We start from the raw sequence: 17,667 nt of genomic DNA on the forward strand, positions 1-17,667 counted from the left end.
TCAGGGAGTGACAGGACTGGGGGGAATGGAATATAGCTGGAAGTGGGGAGATTCAGACTGGATGTGAGGAAGAAGTTCTTCCCCATGAGAGTGGTGAGAGCCTGGAATGGGTTGTGCAGGGAGGTGGTTGAGGCTCCATCTCTGGAGGTGTTTGCAGCCAGGCTGGATGAGGCTCTGGCCAGCCTGCTGTAGTGTGAGGTGTCCCTGGGCATGGCAGGGGGGTTGGAACTGGCTGATCCTTGTGGTCCCTTCCAACCCTGACTGATTCTATGGTTCTATGATTCTAAGATTCATTGATTGCAGCCCAGATTGCAGCTGTCCCTGAGTTATCACTTTGATAAACCCTGGGGCAAATGACAACCAAAAGGATCCTCAGAAGTCATCCATCTCAGGGGGATGTGCTGAATGGTGTGGGGGAAAGCAGTCAGCAGGACCCAATCGACTCTGGAACGCAGAGCAAGTGCCAGGTGGGGAAGAGAGAGAGGCAGAAAAACCTTGGCTTGGTCAGGCCTGCCTACTTCAGATGGAAGCCAGCAGCAGATGCTTCAGAAAAAGAGGAAAGAAAAAACAAGAAAAAGAAAAAAAAAAAAAACCAAACCATGTAGGAAATTCCACAGCAGGCACATGGGGGATAATCTGTGCCCAGCTCCTTGCCAGGAAGCTCTCCTCTTAATCCTTAACATTTTGGGAGTATTTTTACAGCTTGAAACCTCAGGCTTTATTCTGCTCCCAACATTCCCTTGTGGTGCTCACCAGGCTCACTGGGTAGTCAGATTCTTGTCTGAAACCTGCTCAGTCTGCATTTTTAAATGGTTTGGTTTGTTTTTTTTTTTTCCCATGGAATTGTTTTGTTTTGCAGTGCATTGAATGCCCAGTTCATGTGCAGGGATAATCTGGATTTATCACTCTTCCTTTTGCAATGACCTGAGCTAATCAAGCACTGTCCAAGCAGCCATTTTTCAGTGGGCAAAACACCCTCTGCAAGAATCCCAAGCAGAAAGCACTCCCTCAGGTCTCAGCTTGCAGCCCATACATCTTACTCTTCCCTTCCCTCATGTGCCAGAAGGAATCAGAGAATCACAGAATTGTTTCATTTGGAAGAGACCTCCAAGATCATGGAGTCCAACCTTCAACCCAACCCCACCATGGCCATCAAACCATACCCCAAAGGGCCATGGCCACAGGATTCTTGAACACCTCCAGGTATGGGGACTCCACCACCTCCCTGGGCAGCCTGTGCTTGTAAGCTGTCCAATGATCTCACAGCAGTTTACTGATGGATAGGAGGATCAGCACTTCCAGCAGATAAATGTTCCAAAGATTCATCACATTCCCAGACTCCCACCATAACTTCCTGATTATATTGCAATAGAATCATGGAATCATAGAATTGTTTGGGCTGGAAAAGGCCTCTATGAGCATCCAGTCCAACCATCAACCCAACCCCACCATGGCCATTAAACCATGGGCCCAAGTGCCATGTCTGCACATTTCTTGAACACCTCCAGGGATGGGGACTCCACCACCTCCCTGGGCAGCCTGTGCCAATCCCTGACCACTCTTGCAGCAAAGAAATTTCCCCCATATCACTGGGCACCACTGAGAAGAGCCTGACTCCATCCTCATGACCTCTACCCTCTAGGTATTGATCAGCAGTGAGAAGATCTCCTCCTTTGTTTGAGAGGATTCCCTTCTTCATGAGTTGAAAGGACTTGCACATGGAAAAGAACAACCTCAGGGACCAGGATAGGTTGGGGAATGACCTGTTGTAGAGCACTGAAGGGGAAAAGGACATGGGGGTCCTGGTGGACAGCAGGATGGCCATGAGCCAGCAATGTCCTCTTGGGGCCAAGAAGGCCAAGGGGATCCTGAGGTAGATCAGAAGGGCTGTGGCGAGTAGGTCAAAGAGGTTCTCCTGCCCCTCTGCTCTGCCCTGCTGAGGCCACAGTTGGAATATTGTGTCCAGTTCTGGGCACCTCAGCTCAAGAGGGACCTCAGGGAAGTGCTTGAGAGAGTCCATCCCAGAGGCACAGAGCTGCTGCAGGCAGTGGAACATCTCCCTGTGAGGCCAGGCTGAGGGAGCTTGGAGTAGAGGAGCCTGAGGGCTGCCCTCATGGCTGGTGATAAAGATGTGCAGGGCTGGAGCCAGGCTCTGCTCAGGGATGTCCAAGGACAGCACAAGGGGCACTGGGGGCAAGCTGGAGCAGAGGAGGTGCCCTGGGAACAGAAGGCAAAACTTTGTCCCTGTGAGGGAGCCTGGAGCAGGCTACCCAGAGAGGTTGTGGAGTCTCCTGCTCTGGAGATTTTCCAACCCCACCTGGATGTGTTCTGTGTGCCCTGCCCTGGGTGATGCTGCCCTGGCAGGGGGCTTGGACTGGATGATCTCTGGATGTCCCTCCCAACCCCTGCCATTCTGTGTTTCTGGCATTTCAAGGCTCTTTCAAAGCTCAGCCCTCCCAGCACCTCCATGAACTGTAGTTAGATGTCTGACAATTTAGATTTTTATTATTGTAGCACCCTTCAAATTTTTTTTTTCCAAATGTTTCTACCTCAGATATGTTGCTTTAAGGAGATTGTTTCATCTTTGGCTATAATTGCTATTGCTCCCAGCATGAGGAGACATCTGGATGATGGATCTGCCAGAGGTGCTGGGATAATTGCTGTCAGTGTGCAGAGGATTTCAAACTCCAGGTCTGCTCTGAAAATGGCAGAATTGCAGCCAAAGTGATGATCAGACCTCAAAATAAGTTCCACTGAATGAAACTAAAGTGATGATCAGACCTCAAAATAAGTTCCACTGAATGAAACTAAAGTGATGATCAAATCTCAAAATGCTCGAGTTTCAACTGGGACCTCAGGAGGTCAACCCTGGAAAGAGCAGCTCTGAAGAAAGAGCCTTGGGGGTGTTGGATGCTGAGCAGCTCCCCAGGAGCCAGCAGTGCCCTCCTGCAGCCCAGCAGGCAGCTGTGTGCTGGGCTGCAGCCAGAGGAGTGTGGGCAGCAGGGCAGGAGAGGGGATTCTGCCCCTGGGCTCTGCTCTGCTCAGACCTCACCTCCAATCCTGACTCCAGCTCTGCTGTCCCCAGCAGGAGAAGGACACAGAGCTGCTGGAGAGAGGCCAGAGGAGGCCACAAAGATGAGCCAAGGGCTGGAGCAGCTCTGCTGTGAGCACAGGCTGAGGGAGCTGGGGGTGTGCAGCCTGGAGAAGAGAAGGCTCCAGGGGCACCTTAGAGCTGCCTGCCAGGACCTGAAGGGATCCTGCAGGAAGGCTGCAGAGAGACTTTTGCTGAGGGTGTCTGAGACAGGCCAAGGGGGAATGGTTTGAAGCTGAGGCAGAGCAGGGTCAGACTGGAGCTGAGGAAGAAGTTCTTCACTGTAAGTGTGGGAGCCTGAAGTTGTGCCTGGGGAGGGTTAGGTTGGATGTTGGGAGGACTTTCTTTATGGGAAGTGTGAAACAGGCTGCCCAGGGAAGTGGCTGAATCCTCATCCCTGGAGAGGTTTGGAAGAGGCAGAGATGTGTTGCTGGGGGCCATAGTTTAGCCCCAGCCTTGGTAGAGTTAGAGACTGGGTGATCTTAAAGGGCTTTTCCAACCCAAACCATGCTATGATTCTAATATTCAGGGAAAAAAAAACCAACAGCATAGCAACAACTTCCTGGGAGTGTCTTTCATGGTTGCTTCCCTCATTCTTCTTCATTCTATAGAACTCCAAATGAAAGTGAATTTCAAGCCAAGTGTTTGCAGGTAGCCCAGGATTAATTTCAAATCCAGGATGTAATTGAATTTGCATTGAAGAAAGGTGTCAGAAATGCAGAGGCAGCTGATTGCTTTCAGATGCTTCCTTTCAGGGTGCTTTGGGGCTTCTGAGGAGCAACGAAGGTATGGCAAAGACTCAGGTGGTGGTTTGAAGCATGGAAGCAAGGGCTGCATGATCTACCTGAGAGAGGTTTGCAGGGCTGCAGTCTGTGGCCATGCCAAATCTGAGCTCTCTGCTCCTCAGGAAGTGGGAGATGCTTTCCTTGCTTTGCACTGTGGCTGATCTGACATTAAACATTAGCTGCAAAGTTCCACTCCACAGATCTAACCCTGTGCTCATAATGGAGTGAGACAGGAGCCAGCAATGGGCACTGCCAGCACAGAAGGCCAAGGGCAGCCTGGGCTGCATCCAAAGCAGTGTGGCCAGAGATGGAGAAAGGGGACCCTGCCCCTCTGCTCTGCTTGGGGACACCTCACCTGCAGCACTGCATCCAGTGCCCCAACAAAAGCAGGACTCAGACCTGCTGGAGTGAGTCCAGAGGAGGCCACCAAGATGATCAGAGGGCTGGAGCTCTCTGACAGGCTGAGAGAGTTGGGGGTGTTCAGTCTGGAGAAGAGAAGGCACTGGGGAGACCTTAGAGCAGGCTTCAAGTACCTAAAGGGGGCTACAAGAAAGCTGGGGAGGGACATTTTACAAGGGCTTGTAGTGACAGGACCTGCTGGCCACACTCTTCTTAATGGATCCCAGGAGACCATTCCCCTTCTTGGCCACAAGGGCATCTGACTGGCTCATGGTGAACTTGCTGTCCACCAGCACTCCCAAGTCCTTGTCCTTGGAGCTGCTTTCCAGCAGGTCACCCCTCCCCTGTAGTAGTGCAGCCTGCACCACATTCTATGAATCTATGAAACTATGAAACCAGGAAACTATGAATCTGTGAATCCATGAACTATGAATCCATGAAACTGAGAATCTATGAAACTATGAAATTATGAATCTTTGGATCTATGAAGCTATGAATCCATGAAACTGAGAATCTATGAAACTATGAAATTATGAATCTTTGGATCTATGAAGCTATGAATCCATGAAACTGAGAATCTATGAAACTATGAAATTATGAATCTTTGGATCTATGAAACTATGAATCTGTGAAACTGAGAATCTGTGAAACTATGAAATTATGAATCTTTAAATCTATGAAAGTATGAATCCATGGAACTGTGAATCTATGAAACTATGAGATTATGAAGCTTTGAATCTATGAATCTATGAAACAGAAACCTTCAATCTATGAAACAGAAAATATGAATCTATGAATTATGAATCTGTGAAATTATGAATCTTTGAGTCTATGAATCCATGAATCTGTGAATCTATGAACCTATGAACTATGAATCCATGAATCTATGAAACTATGAATCTATGAAACTATGAATCCATGGATCTATGAATCTATGAAGCTATGAAGCTGTGAATCTATGAAGCTATGAATCTATAAATCTATGAACCTATGGACTTTGAATCCATGAATCTATGAATCTATGAAACTATGAATCCATGGATCTATGAATCTATGAAACCATGAGACTATGAAACCATGAATCTATGCTTCTATAAAAGTACAAACCTATGAAACTAAGAAACTACAAAACTCTGAAACATCCATGAATCTATGAAATCTTGAAACTATGAAATTCTGAATCTATGAAACCAGGAGGCTATGAATCAACTGCGAAACCATGAAAGGATGAATCTGTTAAACTATGAAACTCTGACTCTATAAATCTCTGAATCTTGAAGGTCTTTTCCAACCTAAATGGTCCTGTGATGCTCTCCCACACTGGGGCTGTTCCTGGCCATGTGGTGGCTGTTGTTGTCAGCCAGCTCCCCAGATAACACTGACAGTTTGGTTTACTCTGGGCTGCAATCACCCTTCTGAGCAGGGCATGGACCCCTCTCCTCTGAAGAGTTGCTTTTGCTCCTGCTGCTCTGTGTGAGGGTGAAGGTCTCCCCCAGTGCCTGCTGGGCTGGTAGCCCATTGCTAAGTGAGCAACATTTGCAGGGTAATGGATTTGGGCCACTGCATCTTGGAGTAGGGTCAGTTAGGAGGCAGGCAGCAGAATGTTTTGAAATGGACATCTGGCAAGCAGCAAATGCATTTAGGAAGCAATAAACAGCTCATTTTGAACGACTTCTGCAAGGGGTTTCAACACAAGCAGTTAGTGGGGGGAAGAAAAAAAAAACCAACACAAGCTTTTAGAAAGGTCATTTGGTGTCCATCTATAACCTATCTCCTCCTCTTCTGCTGCCTCCCAGCCTTACAGAGCCCATTTCTGGCCTGATAATTAATAGAGTCTTCTATTCTGGCTGGAGCAGCAGAAGGAGAGTGAATGTTGTCCTTGTTATCCAGACTTCATCACTCACACCTGGAATGGTCAGGGTGTCTTGGAAAGAAGCTGATTGTTGGAATCCAAGCTCAGTAGGGGTGAAATATTGTGCATTATATCTTCAGGGGGGGAGATGGAAAGCCACAAGCTTTTACTTTTAGTCACTCAGAGGCTGCTGACAAGCCCTTGGAAAAGGAGAAAAGGAATTCTTTTGGATCTTAAGATTCAAAACTTCAATTTTCTTGCTGATAGTCTCTTCAGAGAGGATAAAGGAAATCTGAAGACTGAAGTATTTCATTTTCTAACCCTTAAAAAGGGAAAGATATTTTTCCCCCCTCTTAATGTATTATTAGATATGATAGAGGAGCAGCAATGTAGGCTTCCAGTGGACAGAGTCCAGTTGGAGGCCTGTTTCTAGTGGACTTCCTCAGAGATCAATACTGGGACCAGGACTGTTCAATACCTTCATCAGTGCCCTGGATGAGGGCACAGAGGGCACTGGCAGCAAGTTTGCTGATGGCACCAAACTGGGAGCAGTGCCTGACTGTTGCCATTCAGCCAGACCCAGACAGGCTGAGAGCTGGGCAGGGAGGAACTGAATGAAACCCAACAAGGGCAAGGGGAGAGTCTGGCATCTGGGAAAGAACAACCCCAAGGACCAGGAGAGGTTGGGGGCTGACCTGTTAGAGAGCAGTGAAGGGGAAAAGGCCCTGGGAGTCCTGGTGGGCAGCAGGATGGCCAGGAGCCAGCAATGTGCCCAAGAAGGCCAAGGGCATCCTGGGGTGGGTTAGAAGGGCTGTGGTCAGTAGGTTGAAAGAGGTTCTCCTGCCCCTCTGCTCTGCCTTGGTGAGGCCACCTCTGGAGAACTGCATCCAGTTCTGGTGGCTGCATCACAAGAAGGAGGTGGAACTGCTGGGGCTGGTCTAGAGGAAGCCATGAAGGTGATCAGAGAGCTGCACCCCCTCTGCTGTGGGAACAGGCTGGGAAAGCTGGGGCTGTTCTGCCTGGTGGAGAGAAGGCTCTAGGGAGACCCTAAAGCAGCCTTCCAGTACCTGAATGGGGCTACAAGTAAGCCAGGAAAGGACTTTTTACAAGGGCTTGTAGTAATAGCGTGAGAGGGAATGGACTGAAGCTTGAGGAGCGCAGATTGAGACTGGAGATGAGGAAGAAATTCTTGACAGGGAGGGTGGGGAGACACTGGAACAGGTTGCCCAGGGAGGCTGTGGAGGCCCCATCCAGGGAGACAAAACCAGCTGCAAGCCTTGTTCCTCTATCTCTATCTTATCCTAGTATCTAGACCTTCTCAAAAAGTCCATTAAATGGTGTTGAAAATGTTTAATTCCACAGAGATTTTTGTTTGACTTCTCCTTCAGTCCTCCCTCTTCCACTAAACCATAAAAGCAAGCCAAAGAAAAGCAAATTGTCCCAAACTGGTGGTGGTTCCCCCACCCCCCCCCCAAAGCCTGGGGAACAAGCAGCTTTTCTTCTAAGCTCCTGCACTGCTGCTGTTCATCTGCATCCTCCAGGAAATCAGCTTTCTGAGGGTCACATCCTCAAGTCATTTTTCTATGGCCATTGAATGGTTTCTTCAAGTTGCTCTTCCATGCTGGTCCTGTAGACCATCAGGAAGGTTCTGTTATACAAACTGTGGCTGCAGCTCTTGCAGAGAGATGCCTGAGGTGATAAATTTAACCCCTTCCAAGGCTCACTGCCTTCAGTGAGGTTGTTCACCAGCTATCAAAATCAGCTTGATTGCCTAGGGAGGTGGTAGAGTCCCCATCCCTGGAAGTGTTCAACAAAAGCATGGCCCTGGCACTTTGGGACAGGGTTTAATGGCCATGGTGGTGTTGGGTTGATGCTTGGACTCAATGAACTTTGAAGTCTTCTCCAGCCAAAACTATTCTGTGATTCTATGACCCTCCTCACTCAGGATCCCTAGTTAGAGACATTGCTAGCCGCTATTATCCATGGATTTGTTAAGCAGCGCTGATGTGCTCAGCACTGAGAGTTCAATCTAGGTGGCATTAAGTCAAAGACTAAATTCTTTTAGGCCCCAATGGAGTCCTTCTTTCAGCCTTGCAAGCTGTAAGATCAAAGAATCACAGAATCACAGACTGTTAGGGGTTGGAAGGGACCTGAAAAGATCATCCAGTCCAACCCCTCCTGCTAAAGCAGGGTCACCCAGAGCAGGTCACACAGAACACATCCAGGTGGGTTTGGATTGTCTCCAGAGAAGGAGACTCTACAACCTCTCTGTGCAGCCTGCTCCAGGGCTCCAGCACCCTCAAAGGGAAAAAGTTTCTCCTTAAGTTCAAGTGAAACCTCCTCTTTCTAAGGAGCAACTTGAGGCCATTTCCTTTTATCCTGTCACTTGTTAGCAGTGAGAAGAGACCAAAACCAAACTGGCTCCAGCCTCCTCTCAAAGAGAGCAATGAGGTCTCCTCTCAGCCTCCTCTTCTCCACACCAAACACCCCCAGCTCCCTCAGCTGTTCATCCCCAGCCCTGTTCTCCAGACCCTTCCCCATCTTTGTTGCCCTTCTCTGGACCTGCTCTAGGACCTCAATGTCCTTCTTGGAGTGAGGGCCCCAAAACTGAACCCAGCATTTGCTAGATTCACAGATTGCATTGAGTTGGAAGGGACCCTCAAAGGTCATCTTGTCCAACCCCCCTGCAGGCAGCAGGGACACCTCCAACTAGTTCAGGCTGCCCAGAGCCACATCCAGCCTGATCTTGCAAGCATTTGAGGTGTGACCTTGCAGGAAGAGTTGATTTGGACTAAGAGATTCTTTTTTTTTTTCCTTTGCTGTTTTGCTTTTTGTGTTTTAGTGACAGAAGTTTGAAGAGCAACCCAGAGCTGACTGGTTTTGCACCACAACTAGCAGACAATTGGAGGATTCCAGTGGAACATTCTTTATCCTCTCCACCCCACATGCAATTCCTTCCCCAAGGAGGTTTCCTCCTTCTTCCACTAACCCATCACTCATTCCCAGTATGACTTCTCCCCGTTGTGGCCCCTGCTATATTAATAACAACCCTAATTACACTGTGCCTTCTGACCTCAGCTTAGCATAACACATCTGAGTTCAACAGAGCAAGCTCAGTGTTTAATCAGGAGCTTGCTGAGGGAGGAGCAGATGTTCTCAATATCTCACCTCCAAATGCTTGCCCTATGGCTGCTTTCCTCTTACACACCCATTTATTATGGGCTTGATGGAACTGGCTGCCCCCCACCTCCCCTCAGCTTCTTAAGTAGCACCTCAGGCATCAGCTTTATTAACAAAAAAAAAAAAGGAAAAAAAAAGCAAAATGAAAGGTGAGAAAAATAAGGGCATGTGAAGGGGCAGAAGGACTTGGTGCTGTTTAGATGCCACAGCTCCTCAAGTGCAGCCTCAGGTTTCAGGAGGAGTTTTTGATGCCTGCAAGAGGCACAGAGGGCACTGGCAGCAAGTTTGCTGATGGCACCAGACTGGGTGGAGTGGCTGCCACAGGAGGGTTGTGCTGCCACTCAGCCAGACCTGGGCAGGCTGAGAGCTGGGCAGGGAGAAGTGGAATGGAATTCAACAAGGGCAAGGGGAGAGGCTGGCACCTGGGAAAGGACAACCTCATGGAGCAGAAGAGGTCCCTTGGAGAGCAGTGAAGGGGAAAAGGCCCTGGGGGTCCTGGTGGGTGGGAGGTTGCCCATGAGCCAGCAATGTGCTCTGGTGGCCAAGAAGGCCAAGGGCAGCATGGGGTGGATCAGAAGGGCTGTGGTGAGTAGGTCAGAGAGGTTCTCCTGCCTCCTCTGCTCTGCCCTGCTGAGGCCACATCTGGAATATTGTGTCCAGTTCTGTGCCTCTCAGTTCAAGAAGGACCTCAGGGAACTGCTTGAAAGAATCCAGCACAGAGCCACAAAAACGATTAAAGGAGTGGAACATTTTCCTGGGCAACCTGTGCTAGTGTCTCACCACCCTCATGGGGAAGAATTTCTTCCTAACATCCAAGCTGAATCTCCCCACTCCTACTTTTGCTCCATCCCCCTCAGTCCTGTCACTCCCTGTCACCCTAAAAAAGTCCCTCCCCAGCTTTCTTGGAGCCCCCTTCAGATACTGGAAGGCCACAAGAAGGTCTCCTCAGAGCCTTCTCTTCTCCAGTCTCAACAACTCCAACTCTCTGAGTCTGTCCTCATAGCAGAGCAGCTCCAGCCCTCTGCTCATCCTCATGGCCCTTCTCTGGACACCTTCCAGCACCTCCAGATCTTTCTTGTAATAGGGGCTCCAGAACTGGACCACTGTGCTCCTGCATCACCTCAGAGTTACCAGCTGCTAGAACCTCATCCTGTGACTGTTTCCTATTTCCTTGGAGCTGGATCTATCCAAAATGTGAGTCTTTGAGTAAGATTTATCCTGAATCTCTGATGGCTCTGCAGACCTGGCTTGCTCTTAGCAGTATTTGCTGCTCCCCAGCCTTTGCTTCAGCTGCTCATTGTCTGTTTGGCTCAGTGTAGCAGCAATGCCCCATTAGTTACCCCTCAGACTATTCCATGGCCCATCTGTTGTCACCAGAAGGAAGGAATGTTCATCTTGGGTCTTTTACTTCCTGAAGTTCATCCGTTACTTCTATTCATATTCCTCGGTGCAATCTGCAAACTTTCTTCTTTCCCTGCAGGAAGCCTGTCTGCTGTGTTCACCTGCCAAAGGCACTGATTGTGATGGGGCAAACCTCCTTTGCTTCCTTGTAATTAGCTTTCCTTTCCTCCCTTCCTCCCTCCCTCCCTTCCTTCCTTCCTTCCTTCCTTTCTTTTCCTTCCTTCCTTCCTTCCTTCCTTCCTTCCTTCCTTCCTTCCTTCCTTCCTTCCTTCCTTCCTTCCTTCCTTCCTTCCTTCCTTCCTTCCTTCCTTCCTTCCTTCCTTCCTTCCTTTCTTTTCCTTCCTTCCTTCCTTCCTTTCTTCCTTTCTTTCTTTCTTTCTTTTCTTTCTTTCTTTCTTTCTTTCTTTTCTTTCTTTCTTTCTTTCTTTCTTTCTTTCTTTCTTTCTTTCTTTCTTTCTTTCTTTCTTTCTTCCTTTCTTCCTTTCTTTCTTTCTTTCTTTCTTTCTTTCTTTTCTTTCTTTCTTTCTTTCTTTCTTTCTTTCTTTCTTTCTTTCTTTCTTTCTTTCTCTTTCTTTTCTTTCTTTCTTTCTCTTTCTTTCTTTCTTTCTTTCTTCCTTTCTTCCTTTCTTTCTTTCTTTCTTTCTTTCTTTCTTTCTTTCTTTCTTTCTTTCTTTCTTTCTTTCTTTCTTTCTTTTTCTTTCTTTCTTTCTTCCTTTCTTCCTTTCTTTCTTTCTTTCTTTTCTTTCTTTCTCTTTCTTTCTTTCTTTCTTTCTTTCTTTCTTTCTTTCTTTTTCTTTCTTTCTTTCTTTCTTTCTTTCTTTCTTTCTTTCTTTCTTTCTTTCTTTCTTTCTTTCTTTCTTTCTTTCTTTCTTTTTCTTTCTTTCTTTCTTCCTTTCTTCCTTTCTTTCTTTCTTTCTTTCTTTTCTTTCTTTCTTTCTTTCTTTCCTTCTTCCTTCCTTCCTTCCTTCTTCCTTCCTTCCTTCCTTCTTTCCTTCTTTCTTCCTTTCTTCCTTTCTTCCTTTCTTCCTTCCTTTCTTCCTTCCTTCCTTTCTTTTTCTTTCTTTCTTCCTTTCTTTCTTTCTTCCTTCCTTCCTTTCTTTCTTTTTCTTCCTTTCTTCCTTCCTTCCTTTCTCTTTCTTCCTTCCTTCCTTTCTCTTTCTTCCTTCCTTCCTTTCTCTTTCTTCCTTCCTTCCTTTCTCTTTCTTCCTTCCTTCCTTTCTTTTTCTTCCTTCCTTCCTTTCTTTCTTTCTTTCTTTCTTTCTTTCTTTCTTTCTTTCTTTCTTTCTTTCTTTCTTTCTTTCTTTCTTTCTTTCTTTCTTTCTTTCTTTCTTTCTTTCTTTCTTTCTTTCTTTCTTTCTTTCTTTCCTTCCTTCCTTCCTTCCCTCCCTCCCTCCTTCCCTCCCTCCTTCCTTCCTTCCTTCCTTCCTTCCTTCCTTCCTTCCTTCCTTCCTTCCTTCCTTCCTTCCTTTTCTTTTTTTGATTTCTTTTTGTCTGCCTTTCTCCTTTCCTTTTTCCTTTTTCATTTTTCCTTCTGCCTTCTTCCTTTTTCCTTTTTCCCTTTTCCTTTCACACCAGGACTTGCAAAATGCACCTGAAAGAATCACAACCTGCATGCAGCTCCCTTCTCTGCCTGGTTGTAAGCAAAGGTTTAGATTACAAAGTGTGACAGGTCTTTGTAGGGGTCACTTTCTGTGTGGCTTCTTGAATGTCTCCTACAGAAGGGGGTGATGCTCATGTCCTCATTCCCAGGAGACAGCTTTCAGTCTTGAATATAGCAAGGAGCTGAGCTGTAGGAGCTGGAGTTGTCTTCCCTCAAAAAGAGGAGGTCCAAATGTCCTCTTAAAGTCCTGACATGGGGATTTGAAGCACTGGCAAGGAGAGGAATTGGACTGCACTGTGCTGAATATCTCATCAAATGGCTTAGATTGGAAGGGACCTCAGAGCTCATCTGCTCCAACCTCCCTGCCATAGACTCAGCTGCTCAAGGCCTCATCCAGCCTGGCCCTGAACACCCTCAGGCAGGAGGCAGCCACAGCCTTCCTGGGCAGCCTGTGCCAGACTCTCACCACCCTCACAATAAAGAACTTCTTCCTCAGTTCCAGTCTGACCCTGCTCTGCCTCAGCTTCAAACCATTCCCCCTTGGCCTGTCTCAGACACCCTCAGCAAAAGTCTCTCTGCAGCCTTCCTGCAGGATCCCTTCAGGTCCTGGCAGGCAGCTCTAAGGTGCCCCTGGAGCCTTCTCCTCTGCAGGCTGCACACCCCCAGCTCCCTCAGCCTGTGCTCACAGCAGAGCTGCTCCAGCCCTTGGCTCACCTTTGTGGCCTCCTCTGGACTCTCTCCACCATCTCTGTGTCCTTCTCTTCTCTATCAATGAAGTGTCCTTCATTCACTGTGTAAAGTTCCTCTTTGTCCTTCCACCTTTGAACTCATTCAGAGCTCTAGATGCTGTTCTGGGGCATCAGGATGCTTAGAAGCTAAGCATGGAAGCATTGACATGATGAGGGATGGCCAAATCCTGCACCAGCTCCAGCATCAACTAAAGCAGGAGCAAAGCAGGTCAAGAAAGGGTAGAGGATTTGCCTTCAACTGGGGAAAATGCTGCTTATGGAGGGGAAGTCCCTCCAGCTGGGATGCATTAGGGCAGGATGATGTAAGGCTGAGCCTGAAATAGATTTTTTCCCAAAGAAGGAGTGGAGAGAAGTGGGGAAAATAAAATAAAAATCTATTTCTTCTTGTGAAAGTCCCAAAGGCACAGCGAGGTCCTAGGTAGGAGTTATCTCCCCTGATCATCTCTTCTTCTGAGTCACAAAAGGATTCTGGACTCACTAAAATCCCCAAACCAACAAAACCAAACCCATTTTTTCCCCTCAGTCTGGGGTGGTCCAAGGGTCAAAGTCTCTCCTGTCTCTGTAGTCCTTAAATGGTTCTTACTCCTTGCTCTCTCTTCACTCCTTTTTGTTTCTCTCTCATGAAGTCATCTGGCCCAACATTCCCAAGGGCTGCTCCAAATGACTTCATGAGAGGCAGGCTGAGCAGGGCCTCAGACTCCCTTGGTCATGTCAAGTTTGATTTTGTCAGTCAGGCACCATTTAGAATGGGTTTGGTTGGGTTTTGGTTTCTTTTTTTTCACTTGTAAAAACTACAGAAGCTTGGAAACAACAACTGGGGAGGGGGTTTCTATTTTTTCTTTTTCTTGCTATTGTAATAAAAATAGGAGAACACAACACCCAAGCTACTCTTCCATCTTTAATTCAATTAATCATGAGGCCAGCAGGGCTGGAGAAGTGGTTGTCCCCCTGGACTCAGCACTGGGGAGGTCACACCTTGAGTGCTAGGTTCAGTTTTGGGGCCATCACTCCAGCAAGGACATTGAGGAGCTGGAGAAGGTCCAGAGAAGGGCAACAAAGCTGGGGAAGGGTCTGAAGAAGAGGGCTCGGGAGGAGCAGCTGAGGGTCCTGGGGGTGTTTAGTGTGGAGAAGATGAGCTTGAGGGGATCCTTCAACCTGAAAGGAGGCTGGAGCCAGGTGGGGGTTGGTCTCCTCTCCCCAGTAATAAGTTATAGGAGGAAAGGAAATGTCCTCAAGCTGCATCAGGGGAGGTTTGAGTTGGACATCAGGGAAAATTTCTTTGCTGCAAGAGTGGTCAGGGATTGGAACAGGCTGCCCAGGGAGGTGGTGGAGTCACCATGGCGCTTTGGGAGATGGTTTAGTGGCCAAGGTGGTGTGTGGTTGGTGGTTGGACCTAATGGCCTTAGAGGGCTTTTGCAGTCTAAACAATTCCATGATGCTATGATTCATAAGGTTGCATGGCTTAGATGTCACCAACCTGTGAGCCTGAGTGACACTGGAGGAGCAAAATTGTCCTCTCTCTCCACCCATTTGTAACCAGAGAGAGACAGCAAGTGAAAACAGCTGGGCTGGAAGCCTCCAAAGGGATCAAAGCTGCTCTTGGCAGGAAAGCTCAGTGCATTTTATTGATTTATTCCTGTCCCATACCTCCCTGGGCAATGGGGAAACCTTACAGTTGCCTTTCAGAACCTGAAGAGGGCTCCAAGAAAGCTGGGGAGGGACTTTTGAGGGTGTCAGGGAATGATAGGACTGGGAGGAATGGCTGACAGGATGAGGGACAATGGCTTTGAGCTTGCAGAGCAATGCATGGAGAGATGCTGAAGTGCTGCTGAACTGCAGCAGTCTGGAGAAGAGAAGGCTCCCAGGAGACCTTCTGGTGGCCTTCCAGGATCTGAAGGGGGCTACAAGAAAGCTGGGGAGGGACTTTTTGCAGTGTCAGGAAATGATAGGACTGGGGGGAATGGCTGACAAGACAAGGGGCAATGGCTTTGAGCTGGGAGAGGGGAGATTGAGACTGGAGATGAGGAAGAAATTCTTGAGAGTGGTGGAAGCCTCCTCTCTGGAGGTTGTTCAAGGCCAGGCTGGATGAGGCCTTGAGCAAGCTGGGCTGGTGGGAAGTGTCCCTGCCCATGTCAGCGTGGTTGGAACTGGATGAGCTTTAAGATCCCTCCCAACCTCAATTATTCTATGAACCTCATCTAGTGGGAGGGGTCCCTGCCCATGGCAGAGGGGTAGGAACTGGATGATCCTCAAGATCCCTTCCAACCTCAATTATTCTACCAATCTATGAACTTATGAACCTCATCTAGTGGCAGGTGTCCCAGGGACTCGCTGATCTTCAAGGTCCCTTCCAACCCAACCCCTTCTGTGCTTCACCTTTTGGTTTTAAATCAATAGCTCACAATGCAACACTCAGAGAGCAATCACTCCAATCGATAAGCCATTAGCAGCCAATCAGTAATCAATGCAATGCCACCAGCCCCCCCTCTACCCCCAAAACAAGGCTGGCAGGAGAGTGGTTGCCATCTCTTGCAGGCAGGAAGCTTGCACATGCTGTGCCCATTAGAGCCGACTGCAGTTACTTAACATTCAGATGTGCATTTCGTGGAGTGAGTCAACAGAGTGACTCAGGAGCCCACTGCAGTTGCCATCTGGGGAACATTCCCTCTCCTGAGCAGATGGAGATGAGGCATGTCCCAGACAAAATGTGCTTTGTCTCTGGAGGGAGGATGTTGGCTGCTTGGGTGGCAGGCTCAGCGCCACGCTGAGCCCTCTGCCCATGCCAGGGGTTCCTCCCTGCCCTGGGCTCCAGGGGAGGTTTGAGCTGCACCAGACAGGCAAAACCAAGCTAGCCAGAAGGCTGCCAGGGGAATAGAAGCATTGCTGTGGGGTCCCAGCTTTCACTGGTGGGAGAAAGGAGGAGAAATCATCGCCTGTCCCAGCCTTTAGTGCATAATCCTCTCGGAGCCAGGCAAGAGCTTTCTCTTTCCCTGTGGAAGATTTGGATGGAGGTGGTTTAGATGACTTGATGGACTTGGTAGTGGTGAGCCTCCAGAAAGCCTATTTTGGATTCCCTCTGGCTGCCCTGACCTAGAACTGCATTTTCATTTCTTTTATTTCTTCACTTCTTATTTTTAGCCCTGAATCCCTTTTGTTGTCAGTTTTGCTGCTGTACTGTTCAGAGAACCACAGAATCATCACAGATTCATCGAGTTATAGAATCACAGAATCATAGAATGACAGAATGACAGAATCACAGAATCAGAGAATCAGAGTCATAGAATCAGTCATAGAATCACAGAATCATAGAATCATAGAATCACAGAATCAGAGAATCATAAAATCACAGAATCATAGAATCATAAAATCACAGAATTGCAGAATCACAGAATCATAGAATCATAGACTCATAGAATCATTTCAGCTAGAAAAATCCTTCAGGATTATTGAGTCCAATCATCAACCCAACACCATCATGACCATTGAGCCACATCCCCAGGTGTCCTGTCTGCACGTTCTACGAACAGCTCCAGGGATTCCATCACTTCCCTGGGCAGCCTGTTCCAGCCTTTGAGAACCCTTTTACCCAATAAGCTTCTTCTCATGCTCAACTTCATGCCCCTGGGGCAACTTGAGGCCATTTCCTCTCATTCTATCACTTGTTACTAGGGAGAAGAGACCAACCCCCAGCTCATTCCAGCCTCCTTTCAGATAGAGAGCAATGAGGTTTCCCCTCAGCCTCCTTTTCTTCAGGCTGAACAAACCCAGTTCCTTCAGGTGCTCCTCACCAGCCCTACTCCCCAGACCCTTCACAACTTGTTCTCTAGACCGTTTCCCACTTGTTCTCTAGACCCTTCCCCACCTCAATGAGGCTCTATGTAGTTTTTCAGCTTTAAATCCATTACTGCAGTTCCCAGGTTAGAAGTTGCTGCCTTATGGTCAGGGACCATGGGATCAGGGAACTGCAGCTGGCATCAGTTTCTTTACCTCCACCAAAACAAGAGGAATTACAACAATTCCCAAACTTCTGCTGTGAGCACAGGCTGAGGGAGCTGGGGGTGTGCAGCCTGGAGAGGAGAAGGCTCCAGGGGCATCTCAGAGCTGCCTGCCAGGACCTGAAGGCATCCTGCAGGAAGGCTGCAGAGAGACTTTTGCTGAGGGTGTCTGAGACAGGCCAAGGGGGAATGGTTTGAAGCTGAGGCAGAGCAGGGTTAGAGTGGAGCTGAGGAAGAAGTTCTTCAGTCCCAGGGTGGTGAGACTCTGGCACAGGCTGCCCAGGGAGGCTGTGGCTGCCTCCTGCCTGGGGGTGTTCAGGGCCAGGCTGGATGAGACCTTGAGCAGCTGAGTCTAGCTGAGAGGTGTCCCTGGGCATGGTGGGGAGGTTGGAGCAAATGAGCTCTGAGGTCCCTCCCAACCTGAGCCATTCTAGCAGTCTCTGATTCTGCATCTAGAGAATGTGCTTTCTCTATCCTAAATGTGAACAACAGCTTCAGTGATGAGACAGGACCAGATTGAGCCTTCAAGATTTCACTCAGATCACTGTCACAGCAGAAAATGTCAGCTCTGGGGAATCAAAATATGTTTTCCAAAGCTGTCTCCTAGCACAAAGT

The sequence above is a fragment of the Indicator indicator genome, chromosome 9 (assembly GCF_027791375.1).
Source record: "Indicator indicator isolate 239-I01 chromosome 9, UM_Iind_1.1, whole genome shotgun sequence".
In the NCBI taxonomy this organism is placed as follows: Eukaryota; Metazoa; Chordata; class Aves; order Piciformes; family Indicatoridae; genus Indicator; species Indicator indicator.